Genomic DNA, 14354 nt, shown 5'->3' on the forward strand with positions numbered 1-14354 from the left:
GACACAGATGTTTGCATGCACGGCCACTCTGCCCCCCTTTGCTATCTCCCCCTCCCCCCCCCCCCCCGCCACACACACGGTGACTCATTCAAATCAGAGGTCATGTCCATGGGGTTGTAGATAGTTTCCCCAGATAGCAGAGGCCTGTCGTGGGACAGCCAGCAGGTGGGGTGTCTCAGGGGGCAAAGTGCCTTCAGACCTGCCAGATGGTGACAAGTGCCTCGCCCTGGTGTGGAGGCTCAGAGTCTAGAACCAGTTCTGCCACTAATGTGACTTGTGATTGGGGACAGGTCACTTTTACCTCTTGATCCTCAGTTTCCTCATCTTTTAGGGGTTTGGAGGGAATTGGACTTCATGGCTGTCCCTGGAGAATTTGCTTAAAATACCAGATGCCAAGGCCACACTCTCAGAGTTTTCTGACAGATGAGCGGGGGGCAAACCTGCATTTTAACAACCTCTCCAGCAGCAGAGGCACCCCACTTTGGGAAACCCTGGCTCAGATGAATTCAGAGTCCCTCTGTCCAAGGAGCAAAAACTTTGGATAAAATAAACGACTTTCTAGCCCTCCCAGCCTGGTTGCGATTTGCGGGAGGGGCCCTGGCCAGCTGTCTGCAATGCCAGTGTCAGTGCCTGTTCCTCAGAACCTCCTGCAAGGCTTCAAAATGCATATTCCCCGGCTCCCCCAAAGCACTCAGTCAGAGCCCAGCCATGTGCACTTTAACACAGCCCGCCCCCGTGTGAGCCTGAGGAGGTTACAGAAATGTGGATGCTGCGAGGGGCTTGCTGGGACCCCGCTGGGAACACCCTAAAATGCCAACCCAGTGGCACAAGAGCCACACTTGCAGAGGCCACCTTGGGGGTTGTCGTCTGGGAGCTCGGTGCGGCCACGTGGCGTCACCAGCAAGAAGCTGCTCTACTGGGAACAGATCCAGAAGGTGTGACACCGAAGGGAAGCCTGTGCCAGGCCAGGGGTTGGGCCACATCAGAAACCCGTGACTTTTACAACAGCATGATTCTCCTTACAGGGGAAACTTCATTGGAAACCAGGTAAAGGCAGATGCTCTGGCTGGAGTGGGGGTGAGGGTCTGGACTCTCCCTCCTCCCTGTCCCCCATCCTGTCTGGAACCCCAAGATTCCTTGAAGCGCATTGTGAAAAGCCAGCCTGGCTGCTCTCAGAGGTCCCAAGAGTCCTGCAAGTCTAACAGTCTGAGTGAACAAAACACATTAGAGCCCCGCACCCCCCACAGAGGGGAGCTCCCTGCGGGAACCCCGCGCCCTCGGGCAGTCCAGGCTCCGCAGGTGGGCATTTCCCTGGGAGAAGCCCTGGCTGCTGTGCACAGGGCAGAGAGTTTGATGATAGCAGAGAAGGGAAACAACCTGCCCATCCCTGGGGGGCAGCCACGTGCTGACAATGCAGCTGAAGACAGTCCTGCCAGGGTCCTTTACAAGACTGACCTCTACAGTGTTACCATGTGGAAGAGAATACTATAGCGTGTATGTGTTCCAGGAGTATCTATCATAATAATAAAGGGTAACATGCTAATTAGACCGGATGGCATTCCGGACAAAGCCGGGCTGGAGGGAAGCCCTCCCAGGTGCCAGTCGAAGCTGGTGCCGGCAGCTGGGGGGAAGGAAGGCCTACTCTTGTACGAATTTGTGCATCAGGCCTCTAGTAGATGGATATTTCTCACACCAAACTGGTAACAGGAGGGGGAGGGGACAGGGAAGAGGGGTTTTCCTAGGGGACTTTAACTTTGGCTGAAACATTTTTTTAAAAGAAAGATAATGTATTCATCGGTAGAATGAAAATGTTCTAATAAAAATAACTGGGAATGTGAGATATGCCACAAAGGGGGTGACACTGCTGTCCTTCACCAGCCCGCAGGCTCCCAGCAGAGCCAGGGCCCAAGGAGGCCCAAGGCAGTCGGGGAAGGTCTCACCTTGCTGAAGTTTTCCTGAGCACTTGTCAAGACCCTGAGCTGAGGAGCCGGACTTGCTGTGTGACTCGGGGCAAGTCTCCGCACCTCTCTGGTCTTCAGAGCTCAGCTCCCACAGGCCCACAGATGGGGCCTTCGAGTTAGCGTCATCAGTCTTGGGGCAAACCAACGTCGTAGGACAGTGATGGCGAACCTATGACACACGTGTCAGAGGTGACACGCGAACTCAGTTTTTTGGTTGATTTTTCTTTGTTAAATGGCATTTAAATATATAAAATAAATATCAAAAATATGTCTTTGTTTTTACTATGGTTGCAAAGATCAAATAATTTCTATATGTGACACGGCACCAGAGTTAAGTTAGGGTTTTTCAAAATGCTGACACGCTGAGCTCAAAAGGTTCGCCATCACTGTCATAGGAGAAGGACACAGCCTGTGCCGTTCCTGACAAAACCTGGTAACGTGAATCTAGCCAGGAGGAAACGGCAGACACGTCCATGGAGAGGGACAGTTAGCAAAATAACTGGCCCGACCTCCAAAGATGTCGAAGTCATGAAAGTAAAGGAAAGCTGAGAAATGTCTACTAAAGGGACCGGGCAATCAAAGTCACAGGTGACCCTGAAGGGGTCCTGGATCAGGAAACAATGAGCTATAAAGCATACCACAGGGACAACTGGCAAAACGTGAATGCAGACTGTGTGGGTTGGAGAATGGTATTGTATCAACGTTAAACTTCATGATTTTGATTATTGTACTGCAATGTATGAGTATATCACTGTTCTTACAGAGTACACGCTGAAATAGTTACAGGTAAGAAGAAAGAAAGGGAGCTGAATTTTGATTCTTACTCTAGCATGTCAGACTTCTCTGGTGCAGTTCAGAATATGTCCACCAGGGGGCGATATCACACTATGGTCTCAAGGCTAGGTCAGGGCGAATCTCCCCATCGAAGACTGGGTTGGGGAGGGGGGAGGAATAAATGGTGGTGGGGTACTATCAAATTAAATAACATGAATAATAAAAAGTATTTCTCACTCTGACTCAGCAGGTCCTCAGTTAGTAATATCTTTTAATCATCATGACAATCCTCTGAGGTAGGTATTATCAGTCTCATGGTAAGCAGACCCTGGACATTATGTGCAAAAGTTTGAAGTTGGACCCTTACTTCACACCATATACAAAAATTAGCTCAAAATGAATTTAAAAACCTAAATTTAAGAGCTGTACTATAAAACTATTAGAAGAAAACGTAAGTGCACATTTCCATGACCTTGAATTTGGTCATTGTTTCTTAAATATGACACCAAAAGCCCAAGCAAAAAAGGAAAAAAAGGTAAACTATTTTTCATTAAAATTAAAAACTTTTGTGCATGAAAGTACACTAACAAGAGAGTGAAAATACAATCCACAGAATGGGAAAAATATTTGCAAACCATATGTCTGGTAAGGGCTTACTATCTAGAATATATAAAGAACTCCAACAACTCAATTTAAAAATGAGCAAAGAATTTGATTAGACATTTCTCCAAAGAAGATATACAAATGGCCAACATGAAAATATGCCCAACATTCTTAGCCATGAGGGAAATGCAAAACAAGACTACTTCATACCTATTTGGATGGCTATAACTTATTTTAAAAGGAAAATTAATTTGGATGAGGACATAGAGGAATTGAAACCCTCATACATTGCTGGTGGGACTGTAAAACAGAGCAGCCTCTGTGGAAAACAGTTCCTAAAAAAAACCCCGAAACATTATTCTCAACAGCCAACACTGGGAACAACCTAGGTGTCCATCCGCAGGTGAATAGATAAGCAAAATATGGCCTATGCACATAGGGGAATATCGTTTAGCAAAAAAAGGAAGAAATCCTGGTAAATGATAGAACAGGAATTAAACTTGAAAGCATTATATTAAGTGAAATAAGCCAGACACACGAGGACAAATACTGTGTGCTTCCACTCTTACGGGCTGTCTGGAACAGGCAGAGTCAGAGACGGGAGGTGGGCTAGGGGTTACCAAGCGCTGAGGGGAGAGAACGGGGAGTCATTGTTCCATGGGTCCAGAGTTTCTGCTTGGGGAGGTGGGAAACGTTACAGATAGTAGTGATGGTGGCACAACAATGTGAATGTAGTTAATGCCACTGAACTGTACACTTAAAATGGCAAATTTTGCCACAATAAAAAAATAAATCTATAGCACAAAGGGCAGCTCTTAAAATATTGAGATGTAATTCACATACCATAAAATAATGCTTTAAGGTGCACAATTAATTCAGTGCTGTTTAGCATAGTCACAAAGCTGTGCAAGTATCACCACTAGTTCCAGAACATTCTATCACCTCAAAAAGAAAGCTCATGCCCATTAGTGGTCCTTCCCCACTCTTTCTTCTTCCCAGCCTCTGGCAAACACTACACCACTTTCTGTTTCTATGGAGGGTTGCTTTTTCTGGACAAGTCACGTAAATGGAATCCCACAATCTGTAGTCTTTTGTGTCTGGTTTCTCTCACCATAATGTTTTCAAGGTTCACCCATGTTGTCGCGTGTATGCGTACTTCAAGCTGTTTTCCACGGTGGCCAAACCATGTTCAGTCCCACCAGCAATGGAGGAGGGTTCCAATTTCTCCTGTCCTAATAAAAGCTTGTCATGTTCCACGTTTTTCATTACATCTCTCCAAGTGGGTGTGAAGTGGTATTCATTGTGGGTTTTGACTTGCATTTTCCTGATAATTAATGATGATGAGCATCTTTTCATGTGTTTGCTGGCTGTTTATGTCTCCTTTGGAGAAATGTCTATTCAAGTTCTTTGCCCATTTTTGAATTGGGTTGCCTGTCTTTTTGTTGTTGAGTTTGTAAGAGTTCTTTATTCTGGATACTAGATTCTTATTAGATGGGTCATTTAGGTCTTTGATCCATGCTGAGTTGATTTTTGTGTATCATGTGGGGCTGGAGTTTAACTTCATTCTTTGGGGTGTGGATAGCCAGTTGTCCCAGCACCCCTTTTTGAGAAGACTGTTCTTTCCCCCATTGAATCACTATGGCGCCCTTGTCAAAATCCATTGTCCATAAATATAAGTATTTACTTATATCCTCAATTCTATTCCACTGATCTATAGCCAGTTTTAGACAGATTACTGTAACTTTGTAGTAATTATTGAAGTCAGGAATGGTTCCTGTAGCTTTGGTCTTCCTTTTTAAAATTGTTTTTCGCTATTTGGGGGTCCTTACATTTACATGTGACTCTTAGGATCAGCTTGTAAAAAAATGTACCTGGGATTTTAACAGGGATTGTGTTGAATCTGTAGATCACTGGGGAGTTGCCATCTCACAGATACTAAGCTTTCACCCTCCGCCATGCCAGGTTGTGTTATGCAGTGCAAGATGGGCACAGATTCCTTCTCTGGATGATCCAAACAGCCCCATCAACCCCCTTTCCCCAAAGTCTCTCCCTTCTCCTCCATCACGACATTTTTGGAGGCTCATTTCCCCTACCTGTCAAATTCATAGCCCTTAAGCCTCTCTTCTTACAGGCAGTCTTTCTGGCTTGCCTCTGTGTTCTCTGTGATCACAGATATCCAAGATAGTCACTTACAAATTTAAAATTTTATATTAAAGAGTATGATACAACAATATAGAATCTGATGTATGGGTTACAGTATAGATAATTTGACTATAGCACACTTCTATTACCATAGGACCTATGTTTTTATTATAGTACAGATAGGTATATTATCGGCCTTTAGTTCCAGTGCATAGATTTATGAGTTAAGCATAATGTGGTAGAGCTGAGAAGGCCCATCTAGTCTCTTAGTCCCTTTCTAACCCATTTTACAGATAGGCAAACTGAAGCTCAAGAGCACAGGTAATGGGGTTCAGGTGACTTTGAGGAGCCTTGGTCCCCATACCCCCTGCTCACTTGAATGTAAAAGCACTTAAGATTGACCCACCCAACTCTCTAACTGCCCAGCTCATGGCAGCTTATAGTTAAAAACCGGAAGCAGAGGCAAGTCCGCAGTGGCCAGGCCAGCCCCCTGCGCCCCCAGCATGGACGAGGGGCCAGCCATCTGCACAGCTGGAGCTGGTTACCCAGCTGTTTATGGGTCTTTGCCTCTGGTGTTTATAGTTCTGCCTTTGGGCATGCTCTGCGTCCCCACTAATTAGAACAAGGCTGCAGGAGGCGGTGTGGGGTGGCGGGGAGCAGCGGGCGGGCTGGACCTGCGCCCTGGCTTCTGCCTTGCCCCCTTCCAGCAAGGGTTTCGGGCCTTTTACAAGGAAGGACACAGGAAGGAGAGCAAGGCGGCACCAATTAAAAGCAGGCGGGAAAGCAGGCACACAGTGGGAGAACGTGGAGGCAAGAAGGAGGCTAACAACGGAGTCCCCCGTGACTTAGAGGCTCGATCTAGGCCAGCTGTGGAGCCAGACCTCTCCTTTTTTTTTTTTAATATATATATTTTATTGATTTTTTTTTTAGAGAGGGAGAGGGATAGAGAGTTAGAAACATCGATGAGAGAGAAACATCGATCAGCTGCCTCCTGCACACCTCCTACTGGGGATGTGCCCGCAACCAAGGTACATGCCCTTGACTGGAATCGAACCCAGGACCCTCCAGTCCGCAGGCCGACGCTCTATCCACTGAGCCAAACCGGCCATGGCCAGACCTCTCCTTTTAAGAAAATACATTTTTATCAGAAAAGTTATAGATATTCATTGTGGGAAATTGAGAACACACAGACAAATGAGAAGAAAGGGGGATGTCTGCCCTCTGCTCCGTGATACCATTGCTCATGTTTGAGGACGTCCTCTCTCTGGCTGATGTACGAAGTCGCTCTCCTAGCAATGGAATTCTGTTTTGCAAATCTCCTTTTAATTGTAATAAATGGTCCACATCTTTTTGTGTTATTGCATGTTTTTTCTGTGACATCAAATCATGTCGTTTCCAGTTTGTTGTGACCCAAGATTATTGTGACAAAATTGCCGTCATCAGGGAAATGCACGAAATCTAAAGACCAAGTATCCCTCGTGCCCTGGCGCCTGGGTGAGACTCCTTCCCACCTTCTCCTGTGCACGGTCGGCGTTTACTTGAATGGCCTCTCGTATGGGACACCGAGGTTGGGTACAGAGCTGTGGCTGGGAGCCCCCGGGCAGCCAGTGGGACCAGGGAGCCTCCTGGTACCAAGAGCAGATGGGTTTCTCCCCACAAATCTCCGAGTGCATCATAAGCTATGTCCTCAACAACATGCTGGCAGCAGTGAGTTCCATAGGGCTGTCTCCTTATGAAGTCCTGCTTGTTTTTCTTTTTTAAAATTAATACAAGCCCTGGCCGGTTTGGCTCAGTGAATAGAGCGTCGGCCTGCGGACTCGAGGGTCCCGGGTTCGATTCCGGTCAAGGGCATGTACCTTGGTTGCGGGCACATCCCCAGTAGGGAGTGTGCAGGAGGCAGCTGATCGATGTTTCTCTCTCATCGATGTTTCTAATTCTCTATCCCTCTCCCTTCCTCTCTGTAAAAAAATCAATAAAACATATTAAAAAAAATTAATACAAGTCATACACATTCATTGCAGGAAAAATTTAAAAAACAAATTAGCAAACCTAAGAAAATAAACATCACTCATGACATGGCGATCAGCTCTGCCCGCAGTGTGGGGCCTGTGATCATAAGAGCGAATGCGTACTGGACGCGTGGTCTGCGCCAGTTACAGTCTGCTAAGTGCCAGGTGCCCCCGCCGGGCCCTCCCTCCCCCTTCACCGCCTGTTCAGTTTCGTGACTCGTCCGCTGTCTCCTGGCTGCAGATGGCACAGTCTGCCTTTGGATTGGGCCCCTCGCTCCCAGGTCTGCACTCTTACCCTGCACCCCTGCTTCCCTTCCCTACCTGCCTGGGGGTCCCCTCTTCCACATAATGCTTCCCCGTCAGAGGTGAGTGTGGCCGTCGCCTGTGTCGTTACCGCACTCACTTGCTGTGAGCGTGCGGGTTATTTCAGATTTGTAGTGTCATGAACGAAGCTGCGCTGAATACTTTTGTGGCTTTACCTTTGAGCATGTCCAAAGTTATTCCCACAGAAATGCTTTTCCTAAGGTCCCTTACTGACCCGTCACACCAAAGACCAGGGGCCTGGTGACGTCTCACCTTGAGGGAGACACCTGGTCCGTGCAGAAGACGGCAGGGCCGCGTGTCCGTTAAAGCGTCCTCCAAATACGGTCCCTCAGCGGAGCCGGGAGAACCGCCGAAAGGCTCGGAGCCAGGAGGGACCTGCTCGGCAAATGACCCCTGTGTAGCCGTGTGGGTGCAGCCCCCTCGACTTCACAGATGGTTGAGATAAAAGAAGAGAAGGAAACATCCTGTCTGCAGCTGAGGGGAGAGGACGCACCTCCTTCCTCCACAGAGACAGACTCTGGATCTGGGGCCAGTCCCAGAGACGCCCACAGCCCCGGGCTCTCCGGGAATCACGGGGTGGGGAGGTGCCTGGAGCCCAGGCCAGGCCGGTGCACTGGTGCTGGCTGAGTCTCGGAGGACTGGCGAGGCAGGTAGAAAAGGACAGGGTTACAGGCGGGTGAAAGTGCAAGCAGAGCCGGAGGTGCCGGACAGAGGGCCAAGGGCTATGAGAACCCGGAGGCCTTCGTGGAGGCTGAAGGTTGGGGTGGGGGTGAGGGAGGAGGGGTGGGTCCTTGGGGCTTGTGCAAGGGGTAAGGATTCTACACTTCATCCCCATGGTGACAGGACAGCCACACTGGAGACGTGACCCTCTCTCCCTCCCTCCCTCTGTTCTCAAATGCCCAGGAGCCCCTTCTCTGTGCCAGATTGTGCTGGGTGCTGGGCGGGAGGCAGGGAGAGGTGCCTAAGGAAGCTCTGGGGGCGGAACGACAGCCAAGCAGGGAGCACGGCCCCCACAGCCCCGTGCACTGGAGGCCTCAGAGAAGGCGCTCTCCCTCCCCTCGGGCAGGCTGCCTGCCCCGGCCACGCATGCAGCAGAGCCTGGGCCCGACTGGGTCACGCGGCCTCACCCGCAGCTCTGCCTCCTCTAGCTGCGTGCTGGCAGCCTGCTAGCCTACCCTGTCGGAGTCGGCGTTTTGTTATATGCAAAACAGAGCCACTGACAGAAGGAGGAGGAAGACCAGAGGAGAGGTGCCTGTAACACCGAGCTGCCCCCAGTCGGTGCTCAGCCAGCATTCGCATCTGGTCCTGCTATGGAAGCGGAAGCGCTCCTGCGGCAGGAGAGGTGGGGGGCAGGCCTCCTGGTCGACCCCCTTCATGGAGCAGAGGTCCCCAAAGCTCTCTTTGTGAGGCCCCTCTGAGGTGTGACCCACAGAGCTGATTGCAGCCTCCCCCCTTCACAAACGGCACCATGGACGCCAGCCCCTTGCTCCAAGCGGGGGGCCTCTCCCTTCCCCATTAAACCACGTTCATGAGCCCCTGGCCCCAGGCCCCTGGCAGGTTGGGCTGGACTCCAGGTATGAAGTGCACACCGTGTGCCAGGCCCTTAGTACACACTAAGCATCACATCAGTGAATCCTCAGAGCCTTGCCCCCCCCCACACCCCCCCACTCCCCAAGGGGCTGTTATCTCTCTACACGGAGGGTGAAGCCAAGGCCGACTGAGACCTCGCATGGTAGGTCAGGACCCCACCCCCCACCAGAGGCCCCCTCACAGGCCTCCCTCCCGGAGGCTGCCCACCTGGCCCGTCCCGTGCGGAGGTGAGCCCTGCCGCGCTCTCACAAGGCACCATTCATCCACGCGGGCTGCTGATTGAAACCATGTGTGTGCGGCCGGCCGAGGTGGCGGCAGCTCCGGAAGCTGGGCCTGGCCGGGGCCTGTGGGTGCCGGGAGGACTGGGGGAGGAGGACCAGCTGACCCACAGCCTGCTGAGCTGGGGAGACCTCCCCCCACACATGCACACACCGAGGGGACCCTGAGCTGCAGCCCTGACTCCTGGACCCAGGCCTCGGGCTCGCTCCAGGTGAGGTCGGGGACTGGCCTGGAACACCTCGCCCATTCCAAGGCTGTTCTTGGCACAGCTTGGCTGCTGAGGAAGGTGTGCATGCACGTGTGTGTGTGTGTGTGTGTGTGTGTGTGTGTGCCCCGAGCCCTTGGACTCATGATCTCCGCACGGTTTCCAAAGGGCGGTTTGGTGCAGTGGTTAAGACCAGGGGCTCTGCAGGCTTGCAGACCTGGGTTTGAGTCCCACCTCTGCTTCTTCCCGCTGCGCCCAGAGGCTGTGTGCCCAGAGGCAAAGCCGCCCAGCCTCCTCTCCTCATTCACCAAAGGAAGACTGAGGCCTGGTCCGAGGGCCCAAGCAAAGGTGGAGCCAGTGCTCGGTGCTCCTGGCGGGCCCCAGCCCCAGGGCCCCGACTCCTGGTCTCTGAGCTGCGGCCTATTTGGGAGTTTGGAAGGTGCTGAGCATGGGGTGGGTTTCCTCTGACGCCTAAAGGTGCCAGTTCGTGGGGGTGAGCAGGGGAGCGGCGGGTCCTGGCTGGTGTGAGGTGCAGCTGAAGCAGCACCCGCGCCCCCACCCCCGCCCGGGGCCAAGAACAGAGCAGGGCTTTGTTCACGGGGCCGCCGCCCTGGCACTGAGGCCCCCACAGGAAGGGGTGGGCGGGCCTCGGCATGGCCAACACCGACCGCAGTCTTGGCGGAGCCGGGACCCTTCTGGGGTCTGGCACAGCGGTTCTCAACCTTCCTAATGCCACGACCCTTTAATACAGTTCCTCATGTTGTGGTGACCCCCAACCATAAAATTATTTTCGTTGCTACTTCATAACTGTAATTTTGCTACTGTTATGAATCTTCATGTAAATATCTGATATGCAGGATGTATTTTCATTGTTACAAATTGAACATAATTAAAGCATAGTGATTAATCACAAAAACAGTATGTAATTATATATGTGTTTTCCGATGGTCTTAGGCGACCTCTGTGAAAGGGTCGTTCGACCCCCAAAGGGGTCACGACCCACAGGTTGAGAACCGCTGGTCTGGCGCCTCAGAAGGCGCCCTGGTTTCCCAGGACGCACATCCTGCTGGGCCACTGGAGCCTCGCCCAGCGTGAGGCTGGGGAGAGGGACACCTCGAGGGCGTTTGGCCTTGGCGGGGCATCTCCCATGGGGTGCCCCTGGGACATCCCGAGGGTGGAACTAACCCAGAATAGGAGCTCCTGGAGACAGGGGTCCGCTAACTCTACCATGCGCTCCAAGGCCCGGCCTCCACTGTCACACACGGAAGAATCCCGCACCTCCTGGCCCAGGACAGCGGGGAGGCCGGGGGGAGGGGGCCCGCGTCACACAGTCCCCGGGGGCAGAAGTTTAGTGTTTTCCTCCGGGTGGGCAGCCGAGGTCACAGGGAGTGAGCAGGTGGCTGCCGTGAGGAGGGAACCTGAGCCGGCGTGGAACAGCCCTCTACCTCCCGGCTGAGTGACTAGGGCGGCCGCTCGCCCTCTCTGAGCCTCCGCCTGCCCCCACAGCGGAGGAGAACCCACCACAGAGGCTGAGTGAGGCTGGGAAGGACCAGGCTGTGAGGCAGAACCGGGAGAGGGAAGAGCATGAACGGGAGGCAACTTGGGTTCAGAGCCCCGCTCCTCCTCTCAGCTCTGTGACCTTGGACAAGTCACCTTCTTCCAGAAAAGAGAATCTTACAGAACTTCCTCGTGGGATTATTGGAGAAACAAACTAGCTGACACATAGTTGTGTACTTGGCATCCCATTAGGCCCAGGCTGTGATGCCAGTTTCATGTGCCAATGTGGTTAGGCTGCAGTGCCCAGGGTTCAGTCAAGCAGTCATCTAGGTTTCTTATAGATGCGATTAGAGTCCATAATCAGCTGATGTTAGTAAGGGAGATCAGAGGTGATGGGGGGACAGGAAGGGGGTTGGTGCATCAGTGGAATCAGTGAAGGCCTTGAGGGCAGAGCTGAGACTTCCCTGAAGAAGAAATTGCATCTCTGCCTGAGAGTTCAGTGCACGCGCGCGCGCGCACACACACACACACACACACACACACACACACACACACACACGCGGTGAGGTGGCAAGCTGGACCGGAGGAGAGCTGATGTTTTATTCTAGTTTGAGTCCAGCCTGAGAACCAGGAGTGCCAATGTTTCAGATTGAGTTCAAATGCAGAAAAATGCCAGTGTCTCCGTTCAAAGATAGTCAGGCAGAAAGAACTCTCTCTTGAGGGACGGTCAGCCTTTTGATTCTATTCAGGCCTTCGCCTGATTGAATGAGGCCCACCCACATTAGGGAGGGCAATCTGCTCCCCTCAGTCTCCTGATTCAATTGTTGATCTCACCTAAAAGCATCCTCAGGGAAATGCCCAGAATAATGTTTGACCAGATATCTGGACACTTGGCAGCCCAGTCACGTTGACACATAAAAGTAACCATAACCTATGGACTTTAGGCTTGTCTGGCCAGCCCTAGAGTTGAGTAAGCCAGTTCCCTGTAATAAATCTTTTAATGTGTATCTCCTACTGGTTTTGTTTCTCTGGCTGAACGCTGACCAATATATATAGTAAGCTAAAATGAGAATAATAATCATTATCATTATCTCCTCTGAGAAGTCCCAGCAGTAAGTCCCTGGCAAATGCCACGGAACCCTGTCCTGGAAGAGAGCAGAAGTCATGCTGTTTCTTCCATGACTCCATAGGGGTCCAAGCAGCAAACACAAGTTCCTTCCCAAGCCCCCAGCAAGGCAGCCTTGCAGCCCCGTCCCATGGCCAGGCTTGCAGAAGAACAAACATAGAAGAGGCACCACCTTCATATGCCAGTGCACGCCAGGCCCTCTCCTCAACACTGCACATTAACCACTCCAACCCTCACAACAGCCCTCTGGCGTGGCTGCTGTGGTTCTCCCCATTTTACAGAAGGGGAAACTAAGTCACAGGTGAGCTCACTGAAGGGTCTTGGCACTCTTGTTGAAAATCAGGTAAGCACAGATGTAAGGATTTATTTCTGGGTTCTCAGTTCTATTTCACTGATACATGCTGCCTTAATTATCTTGGTTCCGTAGTAAGTTTTCGAGTTGAACAGCCCTCCTATTTGACCCCTCTTTTTCAGGGTTGTTTGACTATTCCAGCTTGTCAATTTGTAAAAGTGGTCAGCTGGGATTGTGATAGGAATTGCATTGAATCTGTATATCGGTTCAGGTAGTCTTAACAATGCTCATAGAGTCTCCCAGTCCATGGATATATGATGTTTTTCCATTTATTTAGATCTTCTTTAATTTATTTCAATAATGTTTTGTAGTTTTCAGAGATAAAATTTTCATTTCTTTTGTTAAGTTATTCTTATTATTTTATTATTTTGGATGGTATTGTGAAGGAAATTGCTTTCTTAAGTTTATTTTCAGATTGTTCATTGCAAATGTATAGAAACACAATTGATTTTTGTCTGTTGGTCCTGGTTCCTACAAACTTGCTGAACTCGTTTATTAGTTCTAAGCGTTTTTTAGTGGATTCCTTGGAATTTCCTATACACGAGATTAAGTCATCTGCAAATAGAGATTAGTTTTACTTCTTTCTTTCCATTCTGGATGCCTTTTATTTATTTGTTTTTTTCTTGCCTACTCGTCTCTCAATGTTGCATGTTGAGAGAAGAGGCAGGGGCAGATATCCTTGTCTTGGCCCTTTTCTTCAACAGTAAGAGAAGAATGAGGAGAGAGCTTGGGTTTAGGGGTCAGACACTCTACCATGGCCATGCTTTGTGACTCTGCACAGGTGACTCAACCTCTCTGAGCCTGAGTTTTCTCCTCTGTTAACACGAAGACAAGGAGAGTGCCCCTCTCACAGGCATGGACACACAAGACCCCTTGTGTGAAGTGCTTAGCCAGGTCTGAGCAAAGCAGGGCGAGACGTTAGTGAGGGTGAAGGCGCTCCTCCCAGGTGCCCCCTGGGAGACCCCTTTCCCCAGGAAAGGCAGGGCCAGGGGGTTTGAATACGCAGACGGCTTGGTAGGGCTCTGTGGGCTCTAATAAATGGACAGGAAAAAAGATTCCATTACGCAGGCATGTCTGGGGAGGGGGAGGGAAGAGCCGACTCCCTCCCAGCACCAGCCAGCCCTGCAGCCTTGATGGATGTGCCTTGCACCACAGCAGCGTCTGGGCCTGGCGGAAGGAGGCCCCTCCACCACTCACCCCTCCTGGAGCCAGGCCAGCAGCCAGATGTTCCTGGCCTTTGGGGGGCGGGGATGGGGGCAGGGAAGGCCGGCAGTGGGCCAGGGGGCAGCCGCCCAGATGTCAAGCCCCTACCTCCTTCTCGGCAGCCGGGCTCCCGTGGCATTGGTCCTGCTGTTGACCTCTGGCCAGTGGCCCGTCTCCCTGGGCCTTGACTCTGTTCAGAATTGGGGACGGTGGTCCTCACTCACCCTGTGCTGGTGGGAGGAGCCCATAGCTACCCAGGAAAGGGCTTTAAGCTCCAAAGAGGAAAATG

Source organism: Myotis daubentonii, chromosome 5 (genome assembly GCF_963259705.1).
Source record: "Myotis daubentonii chromosome 5, mMyoDau2.1, whole genome shotgun sequence".
Lineage (NCBI taxonomy): Eukaryota > Metazoa > Chordata > Mammalia > Chiroptera > Vespertilionidae > Myotis > Myotis daubentonii.